Raw genomic sequence first — 19,558 nt, 5'->3', positions numbered from 1 at the left:
ATGATCTCTCATCTTTCATTCTTCTCTTTCCCCCAATGAAACATAAAGCCAAGGGAGCTGTGGGGAGCCAAATCACTTTACTGCCAGGGGAGAACTTTAAATTATTCACTTAAATATAAATGAGCAGAGAGCCTGTCCTCCCTACCAAGGTCCACAGTCCCTGTATCCATCTGTCCCTCAGTCTCCTCCCTCTGTTCAGCACTCTACATTGGCATGGGAATCTCATTATACTTATCTACACCCTTCCTCTCATCAAACACTGGCTCTGTCTTATTAGCATCCAGGCATTTCATCTCTCTCTCAGTGAAGATTTGTGTGAGCAGCACCATATGGAGTGGCACAGTGAGGATGAGGATGAAAGGGAAGGCAAGAGAGGCAGCTGTGGACATGACAGTCCAGAGAATGGCCAAGCACAAGAGCTGCAAGCCTGTGAATAAGTGCATCCGAAGCGTCTGAACCTTCTTGACATAGGTGATGTCAGGGTGCTGTTTAGCTGGTATAACCAGTAGGTATAGCCGTTCATAGAACTGGATGCCATTTAGGGAGGTCACACCCATATACAAGAAGATCCCAAAGAGCACAGCCAGGGGGATCTGACGCATCAAGTCACCAATCACCATAGAGAGGCCCACGAGCACAGCCCCTAGTAGTCCTGTCACCCTCTGCTCCTTGACTTCCTGGATCTTGTGCTTGTTTCCCAGTGCCACAGCTTTGCTCATGATGTAAGTGCATTAGCATGTGTGACAGAGTGGACAGTAGCAGCAGTCAGCCAGGGCAGACCAAAGAGGGCACAAAGACCTCCCATGGTAACAATCAGCAGCAGGTCCAAGTAAAAGCCAGAACCTTTCTGCAGCATGCGTTCTTTCTTGGAGATAATCAGTGCTGTGATCTGAGTCTCCATAAAGATGAGGATGAACACAAGGATGACAGGCAGAAAGCTGGGCAATCATCATCCAAACAGAAAAGTCCCCATTTTTGTCCAGAGAATGGATGATCCAGCCCCATTTCTCAGGAGCTGTCACTGAGAATCCACTGGGTACACTCAGTTTTTGGGAGTAGGTGTCTTCAACACTGTAATCCACCAGCACCTTAAAGAAAATTGCAATGGGAACCCTCCAATCACTCTTCTGATCTTCCCGGGGAAGAATCTGGAGTTCTTGAACTGTTGCAGGAAGAAGGCAATGAAGAAGGTTCCAGTCATAAGCACTAGGGAAAGTAGAGCTGTATTGGGCTGACAATGCAGTTGCGATGTCTCCCTCTTGCTAGGTGTACTGTCATTTCTCAGCATCACCATTACATCTGTCCATGTTTTATTTTCCAGTTCTGCTGACTCAGAGCCATTTAGGCCAATGCAGCCATGGAATGGGGTATTCCTGGAAGATCTTGATCAGCTTGAAGAAGGTCTCATAAATGAAATGAGGGATATGAGGAAAGCAAAGATCTCCTGGGTAAACTGGGAGATGAAGCAGACAAGGAAGCTGCCCTCTAGTGCCACCATCAACAGAGCCAGAAGCACCAGCCAAAACCCAATCCACACTCAACCCATGACATACTCCAGGCCATTGGAGGTGCAAAACAAGAAGAATGCTTCCTCAAAGACCATCAGGGGCCCAGAAAAGCCAATGATGAGCAAAGGCTGGGCACCCAGCTGGCAGAAGATCACACCCTGGAGAGCTGTGGCCATGATCATCTCAGACACACCAATCAGATCCTCAGTCTTTTCTCCAAGTAACCCCCCAAAGGTGATGGAAGGGGACAGAGCAGCGAAGTAGATGAAGATGACAGCTGCCAAACACTGGGGGTCTAATGCATCTCGGAAGTCACTCACATAATGAGGATAACACTGCCACACGTCCCGGATCAGCTCTCCAAAGGGTCTGCCAGTCTGTTGAAGAGGATCATCATCCACTCCTCCTGCTGCTTCTTCCATTTGAAGAAGCACTTTGTCCTGAGGGGACTTGGGCTCCAGCCCAGCATTCATGGGCAACAGCAGCCCCTACTCCACACGCTTCTTGAGTATCTCTCTCTGGAGCTCTTAGTTCTGCACCTCTGCCGGGGGCAGCACCATGCTGCAGTCCAAGAAGACATTGATGGCCTTCAGCAAGTCTTTCCTCTTCTCTGCCAGGCAGGCGGCTTTGTGGAATTGCTTGTCAGACATAAGGGTGGAGATAGAGTGGCCAGTCTCATGGTAATCCATGTTGGCACTGCTTGGGCCCAATAGCAGGAAATGGAACCACACAGGGACAGGCATCTCGAGGACAGAGTCCAGCTCAGCCGCCTCCTGTAATCTCACAAATGACATGGTGGGGCAAGATAGGAACTCTACACAGCCCACGAGCACCACAGTAGCCTCTGCATTCTCAGGAATTTTTTCCAGTAGCTTCTGCTCCCATTTGGACTTGGATCAAGTTATCCCTGCAGCAAGGTCAGAAGAAGGTAGCCCTTGCTCTTTTTCTATCTTCAGGTGGGTTTCAGGAACTCCCCCATCAGCGGTTCAGTGACATGGGGGTTACCCTTAGCTCCCTGGCCATGGTGATGCCTAAGTAGGGTCCCCAGCAAGCCAGAAGAAATATTCTGAGGAAAGAAGAAACCCTTCTTATCACCTGGATGGCTGTGTTTCAGAAGCAGAGCCTGAAGGCTTTGCTTTGTCCTCAGTCTTGATCTGGTCAGAGATGACCATTTGTTCTACCATCTGGTGTGCCACCCCTGGCAATGTCTGTTGATCCAGATCAAGGAGTACTACCCCATGAGTCAGGATTCTCTGAAGTTCTAGGAAGCTTTGGAAGGAGAGAGAGGCCATATGGGGCTTTCCCCATCCGTCAGTCTCCTCCTCCACATCCTCCTCATACTTGATCCAATGCACTGTCTCTCTCCACTGAGGCTTCTGGTTCTTGTCCAGCAAAAGCTCATTCAGCTCCACAAACACCTCATGGGGCTGGTGGGGAGGCCAGATCCTACTCTTTGGCATCATGCTGGACTCTCTCCCGTTCCGGCCTTCTTGCATAGTATTCTTGGCATTATTCCTCACTAAGTGGAGCCAAACACCAGGGACATCATCAAAGCGGTGATGTTTCAAGAGGTCCAGTTCAACAGTGCCCAAGATTTGGGCCCTGATCTCATCCGTGGGCACGCAGGGTAGCAAGGTCTGGACCGCCCCTGTCTTGCTCCCAATTCTGCTCTGCTCCTGCAAGTTGTAGCTCAGGTGTCCCAGAGGGGCTTTGACAGGAGCACAACTTGAGGCTCTTACATTCTCATCCCCCACAGCACCCCGGGATAACTCTTCTGCTGGAAATCCAGGCTGGAGTCTTCTGGGGACTCTGGGGCTCGTTTCTTGGTGGGAGGATTATGAGGGGGAAGAAGGAAGAGGTCTCTCTGGTTTTCAGTCTGTACTATTATCCTCCTGGAGAAAGAACTGGACAGAAATAGGAGTGGAGTTTGAAGTCAACTGGGGAGCTCTGCAACCACTCTCCATCTTACTGACCTCATCCTTGTCTTCCTCACTCTCTTCAATGGTGAAGGTTTCTCTTATGGGGGAAGGTCCTGGACATTTATTCTGCTTTCTTCCAGGGCCCTGGGCATTCTTTCTCCAGTGAATATCAGGAAGCATATGGGTAGAGCGCGGGTAGTGGATGTGGTGAGAAGACTGGCAGTGGTATTCAAAGTCTTCCTCCACATAGCTACTGCTCAGTCCATCCCCACTGCAGGATCCTGTCTCTTGCAGAATCTTCTCAAAAGGTTCCAAGCCCAGTGTGCGGTACTGCTCATGGCATTCCTGTACGGCAAAGGGCGGGCACCCGGGTCTTGCATAGGGGCCTGAGCCCTTTGGCTCATGTATTCAGAAGGGGCCAGAATCTGGGCCCGTGCCCAAGGCAAGGCTTCTGGGGTCGAGGCTCATTGCCTTCTCACTGTTCCTGCAACTCCCAGGACAACTCAAGGGTCCATATGCTGCTCATCCCTTGCTCTGCACCCAGCAATCTCAAAGGTCTTGCTCCCTTCCTGATAGCTTTCTTGTTCTCTCAGCAGTACCCTGTAGCCCACCTGCCACTTCAAACTTCTCACAACTCAGCTTTTCCCCCAGCCCTGTTAGGATGCCAAAATGTGAAGGTCCCGGCTAGCTCCTCTGAAGGGCTCAGAATAAGTCCTTGTCAGAATAAGCAAAAGTCCTTGCCTCACGTTGGGCGCCAAAATGTAATGTTCTGTTGTCTCCAGAAACTGCTGATCACTCTCTGGGAGGAGATCTGCTGTCTCAACTCAATCCCAGACTAGATCATTCTTCCTCCAGAGTAGACTAACTCCTTGCTCAATGTTGTCTTCTTTTATCCTCCCAGAGAATGGGCGTGTGAGAACTCAAGGGCTTGTGGGAAAATTACTTCAACCAATGAACTTGCTCCTTTTAAAGTTGTGTAAACTCCTTTTCATATGTAAACTCCTCCTCAGAAGTTTAAAGGGGTAAACTCCCCTTAAAGTCTGGAACCAAAGGTGTGAACTAGAGAATTGTTAAGTACCGACTTAGCACTTAGTAAGAACCTAACATATTGTCTCTTTGCCAAGTTTTATTCAGTCAGGGATGAAATCTCATTCAATCTTTCAATCCATGTGCTTAGTGTGGATTAAATATATGGTAAGTGTTTGATAAATTGTTGAAAAAGTTGAGGTTTCTGATGTTGCTTTGTGATTGATAGACATTTGTGCATCAGAATTTTTTTTTCCTTTACTGTAATAAAAGATATAGATTTGGAAACTAGAACAAAGGTAAAAAAATACATATCCTAGATAAAGAATTTTTAGACCTAAATAGCCAATTATAATTTAGCATTATAAAATTATTTTGCAAAAAGTGGAGCATTTGTATTCTGCTTTGGAGTGTGAACATGAGTATAAATGTTAAAGGACAGATTTATTTGAATTTGAAAAGCTTTTCAATGAATCAGGTGAACAAATTCACTAATATATTTTTGATTTATAAAAAGAGCAATTACATAATTGAGAACTATTGATGAATCATAATTTCTTCTAAAATTATATTTAAAATTATAATGACAATAGTCATATAACAAATTAGACTAAGAAGGTCTACATTTATGATACTAATGGAAAGGACTTCTGCTAAACATTTCTACTTTTAAATGCATAGTGTTTTTAATGTAAATGGAACAATTTTGATGTCTACAGTTATAAATTAATTTTTATTAGTTTTAGCTTTAAACATAAGCATAATATAGATCTCCCTATGAACTAAATGTAAAAGACTGACAACTGGCTCATTTTAAAATTAACAATATAGTCAGGATAAGGTATATATATTTTTAAGACTAATTCTTCTTGCTAAGCAAGAGTAGTTAGTAGAGATTTTTCATGTCAGTGGTTAACCGTGACTTTGGTCCTTGGAGGAGTGAATTGAAGCCTTCATACTTAACAATCTATTTTGCACAAATTAATACTTAACTTTTGAAAAGTTTTCAATTAATATAAATAGCACAAAACTAAAAAAAAAAACTCACACTTCACCCTTAAATTTATATTCCCTTAAATTCTGAATGACTGATATCTTTATGCTTTCATATTGAAATGACAGAAAGTATTTATTGCAAACTAAGGATTTTATATTTTTTAATTAATTCTAAGTCTTCTATATAGCACATATACTATTTTTTAAAATGAAGGAATGTTTGCATTTATATATAGTAAGATAGTGTGGGGTTGATATTGAATTTACAAATATCAAAACAAACAAAAAATATTTATTAGTCAATGATCTCAGTTAAGTTATTTTGCTTCTCTGTTTCATTTATCTTTTTTTGTAAAACAGAGGTAATAATCATAATATTTAGGAAATGACTCTAATACTAGCATCTCTTAAGTTTAGATTTGATTTTATGACAAAATGAAACTCACAAAAAATGAGATATTAATAAAAAGAAGCTTATTTTGTCCTAACACAGCAAAAACATATGATAAGGAGAAAGTGGCCTTTTTTTTTTTTTGTCTGAAAAGATGTATATGTGTGTGTATGTATCTTTGTATGTTTTTATCTGTGTGCTTGTGTGTGTGTATGTGTGTGAAGAGGAGGTACTGAAAATAATTAGACAGATAATCTTGAAATTTGAAATTTCTTCAGTTACATGGATGTCTTTCTACTAGACTTTCATTTTACTTTTGAGAATACAAATGGGTTTCAAATAAGAAAACATATGCTTTTATTATAGCAATTTTGGATTTTTTTTTCCAGTAAAATTATTCCAAACAACCTAGAATTAAGGATGAGACCATGATCATTATCTCTTATGCCCAAACAGTATATAGACACAAATAAAGTCTCTTAATTTCTCTGGTCCTCAGTTCTGTCATTTCTCAAATTAGAGCTTTAGACTAGAAGGTCTTCTCAGCCCTATCTCTAAAATTCCATCTAAATGTACATTATTTCTCTCATACACCCAAATGTGATAAGTTCCTTTTTGCTATTAAAGGAGAAATGACATCAAGAAGGTGATGTCCTGATCTGCAAATGAATTAGATTTAAATTAGTCAGGGCTTTGCAGAATCCTAAGAATCATTCTCTCCTTCAATGTTATCTTAGTTCAATGGTAAGATCTAGATCAGGAGAACTGTCAGTGGCAGTAAAAGATCTTGACCTTTTTATGCTAAGGTCTTTTTCTGGTCTGAGTTCTTTCTAGGCAATACACATTCAGTAATTAAAAACAAATTAAGACTTCAGGGAAAAGATCTACTTTGCTTGCTAGACCAAAACTCAAGTCCTTTGTTTTATAATGTTTTTAATAGGAACAGGAGTTGTATTTTGTCAGACTCTTTTCTGCATCTACTAACATAATTTTATGATTTTTTGTTGGTTTTGCTATTAATATGGTGAAGTATGTAATAGTTTTCTTTATGTTGAACCAGTTCTGCATTTCTCATATAAATTCTATCTGGTCATAGCATATGATGCTTATTGCTTTCAATTCCTTCTAAAGGAATATTTGCATAAATATTCATTAGGGAAGTTGATTTATAATTTTCATCTGTTTAAGCTATTCCTGGTCAGGTATAAGCACTATATTTGTTTCATTAAAGAAATTTGATAGGACTCTGCTTATTTTCCCAATTATTTTATATGATATTGCAATTAATTATTCTTCAAATGTTCTGTACACTTCACCTATGAATACATCCAGCTTTTTTTGGTTTTTACATTGCATGTCAAATTAATTAATTAATTCTCTCTCTATTTTTTTGATATAAGTAATTAGATAAATAAATTTTCTCCTAAATACTAGTTTAGCTGCATTTAATAAATTTTGGTATGTTATGTCATACTTATCATTCTCTTTAATGACATTATAAATTATTTCTGAGATTTATTCTTTAATTCACTTACATTTTAGGATTAGATTACTTAATTTCCAATTGATTCTTAATTTATCTTTCTGCTGCCCATTATGCAGTATAATGTTTGTTCTATTATGATTTGAAAAGGATGTATTTATATTTCTTCCTTTCTGTGTTTGGTTGTAATGTTATGTCCAAATACACAGAAATTTTTTATGTAGGTGCAATATTCTTTCAATTGCCATTATAATAATAAAGTTCTTAAGAGTTATAAATATTATCTTGCTACATACAATTATAAACATTATAACTTTATTGCATTTCTTATTTTTTCCTTTATTTTTCTATATATTTTCTCTTTTTAAGTTTTTTCATTTCCCTTGAAATGTAATCTAAATACAAGAGTATTTGAAAATCAAAATTTTTATTAAGCTCTGGTCTTTTAATTAGGAATGGCTGAAAATCTTTCATTTCATTAAATATTAATTTTCTGTCTGAAGGATTACACTTAGTTTTGCTGAGTAGATGATTCTTGGTTATAATCTAAACTCCTTTGCCTTCTGGAATACTACATTCTAAGCCATCTGGTCATCTAATGTCTAAACTAGTAAATATTGTACAGTTTTAATTTCATCACCCTAATATCTTTATAACTATTTGCAGGGTTTTCTTTTTGACTAAGAACGTCTGGACTTATGATGTTCTTGGCAGTTTTCATTTGGGGATATCTTCCAGATTTTGAGGAATGGATATCTTAAATTTATATTTTGCCCTTGGTGCTAGAATATCATGACAAATTTCCTTGATAATTTATTGAAAGATTTTATATATAATTGTTTGCCCACCAACTGCAGAATGGATAACAGAAGTTATCACGTATTAACATAGTGGAATATTATTTTTCTATGAGAAATGATGAGCAGGCTGATTTCAAGAAAGCTTGAAAAGATTTCCATGAACTGATACTGTGAAGTGAACAGAACCAGGAGAATATTGCACACAATAATGGTAAGATTATGTTATGATTAACTTGGCTCTTTTCAACAATGAGGTGATTCAAGGGAATTCTAATAGATTTTGTTGAAAAATGCCATCCATAAACTGTGCCCAAAGGGCTATCAAACTTTGTATAGTCTTTGATCCAGCAGTGTCTCTACTGGATCTTTATTCCAAAGAGATTATAAAAAAGGAAAAAGTATCCACATATGCAAAAATGTTTATTTTAAATATATATATATATTTATTAAAATTATTATTAAAATTATAATTAGTTTAATTTTATTTGCTTTTAATTTATAATTAATTATAGTTAAAATTATTATTTAAAAGAGGCCTCTTATAGTGGCAAGGAACTGGAAACTGAGTTGATGCCTTTCAGTTGGAGAATGGCTGAATAAATGGTGGTATATGAATATTATGGAATATTATTGTTCTATAAGAAATGATCAGCAGGATGATTTCAGAGAGGCCTAGAAAGACTTACCTGAACTGATGATAAGTGGAATAAGTAGAACCAAGAGAACATTGTACACAGTAACAAGAAAATTATGTGATAATCAACCATGATAGGCTTGGTATTTTATTTAAAATTAGGCTAAGCTTCTGATCTATCTCAAGTGTTGAAGGCCTTAATGCTGACTTTCAGTTGACTTCAGGGCCTAGCTTCTGGTTCACTAGTAGGAAGAAAGGGAATCCTTGCTGGCTTTGGGGGGGGCAGCTTCTTTATTGGCTTTCTGTTCATGGAGATTTGCTACTGATTCACCCTGGGAGCAGATTCTTACTTTTGGTCAGCAGTGGCGGTAAGGTAAATAGCTGATGACCATTGCTTGGGAATACTTTCATGTACTATAGAGAATCCAGGCTTACCTTGGGATTGCATTGTGGGTGAGACCTTGAGAGGTTCAGAGGTTTGCTGTAGGACCCAGCCTATACAGCCAGAAGCAGATGCTCTAAAACTTTGCTTCCTTCCTAATTCAATGACACAGGCCTTTCTTGCTTTCCTGTTAAGCTTTTTTCCATTTCCAAATCTTTTTTGAGGCAGTTTTTAAGTTGTTTGGAAGAGAATTTGGAAAAGTTTCAGGGAACTCTTGCCTTATTCTGCAATATTGACACTAGACAAAAACAAGCATTTTCTTTTCTTTTTTTTTTTTTTTTTTATTATATATATATATATTTTATAATATTATCCCTTGTATTCATTTTTCCAATTTACCCCCCCTCCCTCTATTCCCTCCCCCCGACGACAGGCAATACCATACATTTTACATGTGTTACAATATAGTCTAGGTACAATACATGTGTGCGAATATCATTTTCTTGTTGCACAATAAACATTAGAATCCGAAGGTACATGCAACCTGGGCAGACAGATATTAGTGCTAACAATTTTCATTCCCCTCCCAGTTTTTCTTCTCTGGGTGCAGCTACCCCAGTCCATCATTGATCAACTGGAAGTGAGTTGGATCTTCTTTATGTTGAAGATTTCCACTTCCATCAGAATACATCCCCATACAGTATTGTTGTTGAAGTGTACAGTGATCTTCTGGTTCTGCTCATTTCACTCAGCATCAGTTGATTTAAGTCTCTCCAGGCCTCTCTATATTCCTCCTGCTGGTCATTTCTTACCGAGCAATAATATTCCATAACCTTCATATACCACAATTTACCCAACCATTCTCCAACTGATGGACATCCATTCATCTTCCAGTTTCTAGCTACAACAAAAAGAGCTGCCACAAACATTTTGGCACATATATGTCTCTTTCCGCTCTTTAGTATTTCTTTGGGATATAATCCCAGTAGTAGCGCTGCTGGGTCAAAGGGTATGCACAGTTTGATAACTTTTTGGGCATAATTCCAGATTGCTCTCCAGAATGGCTGGATTCTTTCACAACTCCACCAGCAATGTATTAGTGTCCCAATTTCCCCACATCCCCTCCAACATTTGTCATTATTTGTTCCTGTCATCTTAGCCAATCTGACAGGTGTGTAGTGGTATCTCAGAGTGGTCTTAATTTGCATTTCTCTGATCAGTAGTGATTTGGAACACTCTTTCATGTGAGTGGATATAGTTTCAATTTCTTCCCCTGAGAATTGCCTGTTCATATCCCCCGACCATTTATCAATTGGAGAATGGTTCGGTTTCTTATAAATTATGGTCAGTTCTCTATATACTTTGGAAATGAGACCTTTGTCAGAACCTTTGTTTTTAAAAATATTTTCCCAATTTGTTACTTTCCTTCTAATCTTGTTTGCATTAGTATTATTTGTACAGAAACTTTTTAGTTTGATGTAATCAAAATCTTCTATTTTGTGATCAATAATGATCTCTAGTTCTCTTCTGGTCATAAATTCCTTCCTCCTCCACAAGTCTGAGAGGTAGATTATCCTCTGTTCCTCTAATCTATTTATTATCTCCCTCTTTATGCCTAAATCATGGACCCATTTTGATCTTATCTTGGTATATGGTGTTAAGTGTGGATCCATATCTAATTTCTGCCATACTAATTTCCAGTTTTCCCAACAGTTTTTTCCGAATAATGAATTTTTATCCCTAATGTTGGAATCTTTGGGTTTGTCAAAGATTAGATTGCTATAGATGTACCCTTTTTTGTCCTTTGTATCTAATCTGTTCCACTGATCTACCGGTCTATTTCGTAGCCAATACCAAATGGTTTTGGTGACTGCTGCTATATAATATAGCTTTAGATCAGGTACACTTAGACCACCTTCCTCTGAGTTTTTTTTCATTAGTTCCCTTGCAATTCTTGACCTTTTATTCTTCCATATGAATTTTGTTGTTATTTTTTCTAGGTCATTAAAATAGTTTCTTGGGAGTCTGATTGGTATAGCACTAAATAAATAGATTAGTTTGGGGAGTATTGTCATCTTTATTATATTCGCTCGGCCTATCCAAGAGCACTGAATGTCTTTCCAATTATTTAAATCTGATTTTATTTTTGTGGCAAGTGTTTTGTAATTTTTCTCATATAATTCCTGACTTTTCTTTGGTAGATGGATTCCCAAATATTTTATACTCTCAACATTTGTTTGGAATGGAATTTCTCTTTGTATCTCTTGCTGTTGCATTTTGTTAGTGATATATAAAAATGCCGAGGATTTATGTGGATTTATTTTGTATCCTGCCACTTTGCTGAAATTTTGAATTATTTCTAGTAGCTTTTTAGCAGAGTCTTTGGGGTTCTCTAAGTATACCATCATGTCATCTGCAAAAAGTGATAGTTTAATTTCCTCATTTCCTACTCTAATTCCTTGAATCTCTTTCTCGGCTCTTATTGCCGAGGCTAGCGTTTCTAGTACTATATTGAATAGTAATGGTGATAGTGGGCAACCTTGTTTCACTCCTGATCTTACTGGGAAAGGTTGCAGTTTATTTTTATTGCATATTATGTTTACTGACGGTCTTAAATATATACTCCTGATTATTCTAAGGAATAATCCATTTATTCCTATACTCTCAAGAGTTTTTAGTAGGAATGGATGTTGGATTTTGTCAAATGCTTTTTCTGCATCTATTGAGATGATCATATGGTTCTTATTAATTTGGTTATTAATATGGTCAATTATATTAATAGTTTTCCTAATATTAAACCAGCCCTGCATTCCTGGAATAAATCCTACTTGATCATAGTGTATTATCTTGGAGATGATTTTCTGAAGTCTTTTTGCTAATATCTTATTTAAGATTTTAGCATCAATATTCATTAAGGAGATTGGTCTATAATTTTCTTTCTCAGTTTTCGATCTACCAGGTTTAGGTATCAGTACCATGTCTGTGTCATAAAAGGAGTTTGGTAGGACTCCTTCATCCCCTATTTTTTCAAATAATTTATATAACATTGGGGCTAATTGAAAAACAAGCATTTTCAAACATACTTTTTGATATCAAGGACAAAAGGGGAGCACTCAAGTCTATTAAAATTAGGTTTTAGAGGTGCCTTTTGAAAGAGAAGTTTATTTCTTAGTCTTCTTTCATTATGATTGATTTTCTTATCAACAAGTTAAAGACAGAGGAGAAAAAGCTCAACTAGAGTTCCTAAGAGAAAAAAAAAAAAAAAGATCTAGTGATTTGGCTTTACTGAAAGTTCAATATGAATTTGTTTTGACTGTCAAAAAGAGGAAGACAATCTTAGACTATAAAGATTGTCCAGAATTAAGGAGGTTATATTATTATGCTAAGTAAATCTAATCTGGAACACTATAGTAAATTATGCATGCTACTATTCTTTAAGGAAATTGTTAAACTGGAAGATTAGAGAAGAGGGAAAACAGGATATTCAAGGAATTTATATATTTGAAAAATAAATTGTTGCTTTTGTTGACATAAATGTCAGATTCATGGAATTTCCAATTTGTAAGAGGAATATATGTTTCTTTATCATAATCATAGGGAATCAAATAAAAATAATAAATATGTATTTCAGTAGGTCCATAGGTTGGATGAAAGTAAGTTAAATGTCAAAAGTTTTTTATTTCAGTGAAGTCACAATTAGAAATGATAGGTTATCTGAAAATTAATAAACATTTAATGACTGCCAACTTTGTGGTAGATGATTTACTAAATATTATAGACAAAAATATACAAATTTACAGTGAACTATAAAAATTTCAGCTCTAGAGGAGTTCATGGTCTAATGGGGAACACAGCATGCAAAAACAAACAAACTATGGAAAAAATAAATTCATAATAATCAACAAAGATACATGATAGAACTAAGATTGAATGGAAAAGAGATGTTGTAGAAGATGAGAATTTTGCTAGCGCTAGGGAAATGGGGAATTCAGGTAGCACAGTTAAAGAGTGAGAGAATTCTAGATATTGCAGAGAACAAGTAACAATTCCTACAGTCATGAGATGGTATATCTTGTACAAGGAATAGAAAGAAGACAAGTGTTTCAACAATGTAACTAAAGGGTTTACTCATTTCTTTGGGTGGAAGGAAAGCAAAGAATATCAATGCCTTAAATTTATGAATATCTTCAGAAAATCGAAGGATTAAATCATGTGATTTTTCTACCCTACTGATTGCTACTTTCAAAACAATCTTTGATAAAAGATAAAGTTGCCATTTCTGGTTCTGTTTGAGTTTTCACTGTCATGTTAATGAATTACCATAAAAATAGGACAATATTAAAACTCTAATATTAATCTTTGCTATCACTGGAATTATATGGTTTACACAATTCAACATATACCTTTAGACTTTTTTTTTATTATCCAAATTTATGAGATCTTTTTATGGTGAGGAAACTATCAATAATGTCATATTGTTTACTTATTTGTAATTTACAGTTTTATGGAAATGAATAGCACATTCTCCAGTGTGTAGTATATGTCATATTTCTTTCTAAATACAAGATCAGACCTAAGTTAATTATGGTATCCAGACTACATTTCTATTTTACATAAGAAAATAAAGAATTATTCAGAACATACTTCCATTTTTCCTCCATGATTTTTGTCTGTTTTCTTTTACTGGATGGTTTTCTAAATAGTGAAGTAAAAACCAAGTAGATATGATGTTAATATTTTTAGAAGCCCATGACCCAAAGGTGTGACCAAAATAATAGGATATCATCAAATACAACTGTTTTGTAAATAGGATTCATTTTTTTTCAATGAAAATACATGTAAAAATAAATAAAAGCAACACTAAGTATGAATTTACCTCCAATTAACAATGGCTACAATCCCCCAAAGCAATTAAATTGTGAATACTTATTGATCCACAGTCACAACTATAAGATTATACTTCAAAGGGATCAAAGAAAGTGAGGAAAGCATGCATATGAACAAACATATTTATAACAGCTCTTTTTATAGTGATTGATAATAGAAGCTCAAGGGATGCACATCAACTGAGCGACAGATGAACTGTTATAGTATATGAATGTTATGAAATACTGTTGTTTTGTGAGAAATGAGGATGGGGTTGGCTTCAAAGAAACCTAGGAAGGCTTATATGTACAAATGCAAAATGAAGTGTGTAACGTGCTCTCCTGGCAGTTACAATTACTAGTCTGTCCTAGACCCACCAGAGTACCTTTGACCACTGTCCTTTGCAGTGTGAACTCTACCCGGCTCGCCTCCTCTGAGGCCTTCTAAGGTCTCTGGCCACAATCTCTTGAATCTATAGCTTAATAACCGGTAGCGCACTCAAGAACAGCCACGTGTAATCTTAAAAACCTTTATTATACCTACTCACATAATGCCCTGACTGATGCCCTGACTTGTTGGTTCCCAAGTGAACACCTGGTCAGAAGACCCATGTGTTCACTACCAAAACCCTTACCTCTTTTGGCTATCCATCTTGGCTTGGCCACCCAGGCTAGGAAGCCAAGGTGAAGAAGGCCAGGTTAAAGAGGGCGCTTGCTGCCTGCAGTGGGCTTACATAGGGCCTGTGAGGTCACACACACAGCCAATCAGCGAGAGAGTCACCCATTACGAAGCTATCTCAATATGGCCAGGATCCCGCCCAAGGGCAGTCCTAATATCCACAGAAATTACTTCCGGGCCTCAATCTCCAGATGCGCTGTGGCACCCATTTAAAGGCCCCTTACAGAAGTGAGCAGAACCAGAAGAAAAAATTCTACAATAACACATAATAACCACAATTCCAGTGGACTTACATTTAAACATGCTACTAATTGGAGAGGTAATGGGTACAGAGTGAAAAACCTAGATATTAAGGAATTTGTTTGATCAAAGCAATTGTAATTGCCACTTTTATTTCTTTTCTATTGCTGGTGGAAGGGAATAATTTAGGAAAGAAAAGGGAAATAATTAATTTATTAAATTTATTTATTAATTTATTAAATTATTAAACTTAAAAAATGAAAAAAAAAAGATAAGGCATGAAATTTATTGATCATTTTTTAAAATGTATGCAAAGAAGACCAACCTAAATTAGTGTGAATTGAATCCTACAGTTGAATTCCTGTTACTGTCACCATAAGGAAATGTGGGTCTATAACAAAGATGCTGCTTATCATCATTCTATTTATGGCCCTTTCTGACCACACAGTATATAAACTCAAAAAAAATCATGTTTGAAAAATAAATAGATCAAAATGCATAGATTATTTCTCAAAATAATTTTGTTAAGTACAACATAAAATTAATAAGAAGCTTGTTTGCAATGCAAAATCTGTATCAACAACCTAAATTTTGCAACTTAGTTTAAAGAAAAATGAAATAATTTGAAGGTTTATTGTAGACATAATCTGGATTTTTCAACATTCAAATTTAAATCTTATTATCTCTAATTTTTAAGAAATTGGAAAGTGGAAAATGAGGATAATAATAGCACCTTTGATCTCAGGGCTGTTGTGAAGATTAAAGATTAAACAAGATAATTATAAATTATTCTATCAACTTTTTTTTAAAAAATTGCTGGTTGCCTGATTTATTCACGAGCTAGGATTGTGCTTATCTGCTTATCTGAGAGACATTATGAGAAAAAGAAAGAGAGACAGAGAGAGACATACACAAAAACAGAGAGACACACACACAAAGAGGGAGGGGGAGAGAGCAAGAGTAAGAAAAAGAGAGAGACAGAGACAGAGAAAATCTCCAAATTGATATAGTTTTCTTATATCCTTAGACATATCACTCTATTCCCAATATAATTTTAGAAGACATTTATAAGAATGCTGAATATAGAAAAGATAATAATATGTTTAAATGCAGTTCTGGGTTAACATGCCAGAATATTAGTCACTACTCAACCCCTTTCTTGAACACTGTCCTCAAGTCTTCTGGAGTAACCAAAGAGACCTTTTCAATCCTTTGTGAATAATAGAAGGTGGTCCTTTCCTCTCATAAGTCAAAGGCCATGGACAAGATTTAAATATAGTTCCCATAACCCCTATTTCTAGGACCTTTGTCTTTATTCTTTTACTAATCAATAGTACTTTTCCTAATTAGATATAAAAATAAATTTTAACTTTTTAAACACTTTGGCTCTAAATTTGTTTCCTCAACTCCTTTCCTACCCATTTTTCAATAGAACAAGCAATCTAATATAGGTTATACAGGCACAATTATGTTAAATATTATTTCCATATTAATTTTGTTGTGAAAGAACACTCAAAACAAAAGGGATAAAAACACAAAAAGGGGAAAAAAGTGAAATAGTATGCTTCAATCTGCTTTCAGATTCTATAGTTCTTTCTCTGAATATGATCAGCATTTTAATTTTAAAATTTAAATATTTTAATTTAGTTTTATTGTAATAAGTTATTTTATTTTTAATATGAATTTCTTTATGAATCATGTTGGGAGAGAAAAATCAAAGCAAAAGAGAAAAACAATGGGAGAAGTAAAAAGAAAATAGAAAAAAGAAGTGAACATAACATATGTTAATTTATATTCAATTTCTTTCGATCTTTTTAGATGGCATGGCATATAAATGGCATTTTCTGTCCAAAGCATATTGGGATTGCTTTGAATCAAATTTTTGTTGGTTTTTTCAAAGAACCAACTTTAGTTTTATTAATTCAATATTTTTTTTTTTGTTTTGTTTTGTATTTTACTTTCAATTTTCTTAATCTCTCCTTTTATTTTTGGAATTTCAAGTTTAGTGTTTGACTGGGAGGTTTTAATTTGTTCCTTTTTTAGCATTTTTATTTGCAAGCCCAATTCACTGACCTTATCTTTCTCTATCTTATGCAAGTAGGCTTCTATAGATAGAAAATTTCCCCTCATTACCGCTTTGACTGTATCCCAAACATTTTAGTATGACATCTCATTATTGTCATTTTCTTGGGTGAAGTTGTTAATTATGTGTATGATTTGCTATTTTACCCAATCACTCTTTAATATGAGATTATTTAGATTCCAATTATTTTTTTTTTTGGTCTATTTTCTCCTGGCTTTTAATGGAATGTGATTTTCATTGAATTGTGATCTGAAAAGGATGCATTTACTATTTCTGCCTTTCTGCATTTGAATTTGACCTTTTTATGTCCTAATATATGGTCAATTTTTGTATAGTTTCCATGAACTGCTGAAAAGAAAGTGTACTCTTTTCTGTTTCCATTTAGTTTTCTCCAACGATCTATCATGTATTCTATTTACCTCTTTGACTTCTCTCTTATTTATTTATTTATTTTATATTAATTATTTTATTTATTTATATGATTTGATTTATCTAATTCTGAGTGTGCAAGGTTGAGATATCCAACTATTATAGCTTTGCTGTTTTTTTCTTCTTGTAGCTCTCTAAATTTCTCTTTTAAGAATTTAGATGCTATACCACTTAGTGCACATATGTTTAATATTGATATTGCTACATTATCTATGCTAACCATTAGCAAGAGATAGTGACCTTCTTTATCTCTTTTAATTAGATCAATTTTTACTTTTGCTTGATCTGAGACCAGGATGGCTAACTCTCCTATTTTTACTTCACCTGAGGCATAGTAAATTCTACTGCAACCTTTTACCTTTACTCTGTATGTATCACCCTGCTTCAAATGTATTTCCTATAAACAACATATTGTAAGATTCTGACTTTTAATCCAATCTATTAACCACTTCCTATTTATGGGGGAGTTTATTCCATTCACATTGATGGTTAAAATTACTAATTCTGTATTTCTTGCTATCTTGTTAACCCTTGCTTATACTTTTCTCTTTTCCTTCCCCCTTACTCTCCTCCCCAGTACTGAACTTGTGAGCACCCCTTGCTTCTCACAGCACCCCCTTTTTAGAGTTTTTCCCCCTTTCTTATCCCTTTTCCTCACAATTTCCCTATTCCCTTATGCTTAGCTTACTACTTCCCTTTTCACTTTTTCTCCTCCCACTTTTCAATGCAGTGGGAGAAATTTCACTGTAATCAAATATGTTTAAAATTTTTCTCTTTAAGCTAATTCTGATGAGAGTAAAATACACACTATGTTCATCCCCTCCCTTCTTTCTCTCAGATATAATAGGTTTCCTTTCCATTTGGTGAGATGTAATATCCCCATATTACCCTTTTTCTGGTATAATTTCCTTTCCACCTGTAGTTTCTAGGACAAGCTATACATGTGTTCTTTATATATCTTTATAACAGAAATATAGTTCCCAAGATTTCTTCTTATCTTTCTAGGTGTCTCTTGAGTCCTATATTTAGAGATCAAAGTTTTTGTTTAATTTTGTTTTTTTCATCAGAAATAGATGAAATTCATCTATTTCAGTGAATGTCCATCTTCTTCCCTGGGAAAAAGAAATGCTCATTTTGGCTAGGTAAGTTATTTGAGGCTGCATATTAAGTTCCTTAGCCTTTTGAAATATCAGATTCCAGGGCTTTCGATTCTTTAATGTGGATACTGTTAGGTCCTGAGTAATACTTATTGTGACTCCTCTATATCTAAATTGGGTTGTTCTAGCAGCTTGTAGTATTTTTTACTTGGTAAGATAGTTCTGGAATTTAGCCACTTTATTTCTTTCTTTATTTTTTTTCTTTTTCTTTTTTTATTTATATGTTTTTTCCACAGTATATATGCATGAGTAATTTTTTATAATATTATCCCTTGTATTCATTTTTCCAAATTATCCCCTCCCTCGCTCGACTCCCTCCCCTTGATGACAGTCAATCCCATACATTTTACATATGTTACAATATAACCTAGATACAATATATGTGTGTAAATACTATTTTCTTGTTGCACATTAAGTATTAGATTCCGAAGGTATAAGTAACCTGGGTAGATAGACAGTAGTGCTAACAATTTACATTCACTTCCCAGTGTTCCTTCTCTAGGTGTAGTTATTTTTGTCCATCATTGATCAACTGGAAGTGATTTGCATCTTCTTTATGTTGAAGATATCCACTTCCATCAGAATACATCTTCATACAACATTGAAGTGTACTGCAATCTTCTGGTTCTATTCATTTCACTCAGCATCAGTTGATGTAAGTCTCTCCAAGCCTCTCTGTATTCTTACTGCTGGTCATTTCTTACAGAGCAATAATATTCCATAACCTTCATATACCATAATTTACCCAACCATTCTCCAACTGATGGACATCCATTCATCTTCCAGTTTCTAGCTACTACAAAAAGAGCTGCCACAAACATTTTGGCACATACAGGTCCATTTCCGCTCTCTAGTATTTCTTTGGGATATAACCCCAATAGCAGCAATGCTGGATCAAAGGTATGCACAGTTTGATAACTTTTTTGGGCATAGTTCCAAATTGCTCTCCAGAATAGCTGGATTTTT

At 35.8% G+C, this 19,558-nt stretch overlaps 1 pseudogene; it reads right to left on the bottom strand.

Annotated features, from left to right (window-relative positions):
- Positions 1-203: 203 nt before the first annotated feature.
- Positions 204-9,205, bottom strand: LOC141566896 (anion exchange protein 2 pseudogene; annotated as a pseudogene).
- Positions 9,206-19,558: the final 10,353 nt, after the last annotated feature.

The sequence above is a fragment of the Sminthopsis crassicaudata genome, chromosome 4, assembly GCF_048593235.1.
Source record: "Sminthopsis crassicaudata isolate SCR6 chromosome 4, ASM4859323v1, whole genome shotgun sequence".
Classification (NCBI taxonomy): Eukaryota; Metazoa; Chordata; class Mammalia; order Dasyuromorphia; family Dasyuridae; genus Sminthopsis; species Sminthopsis crassicaudata.
This window is presented reverse-complemented; position numbering and strand designations above follow the sequence as displayed.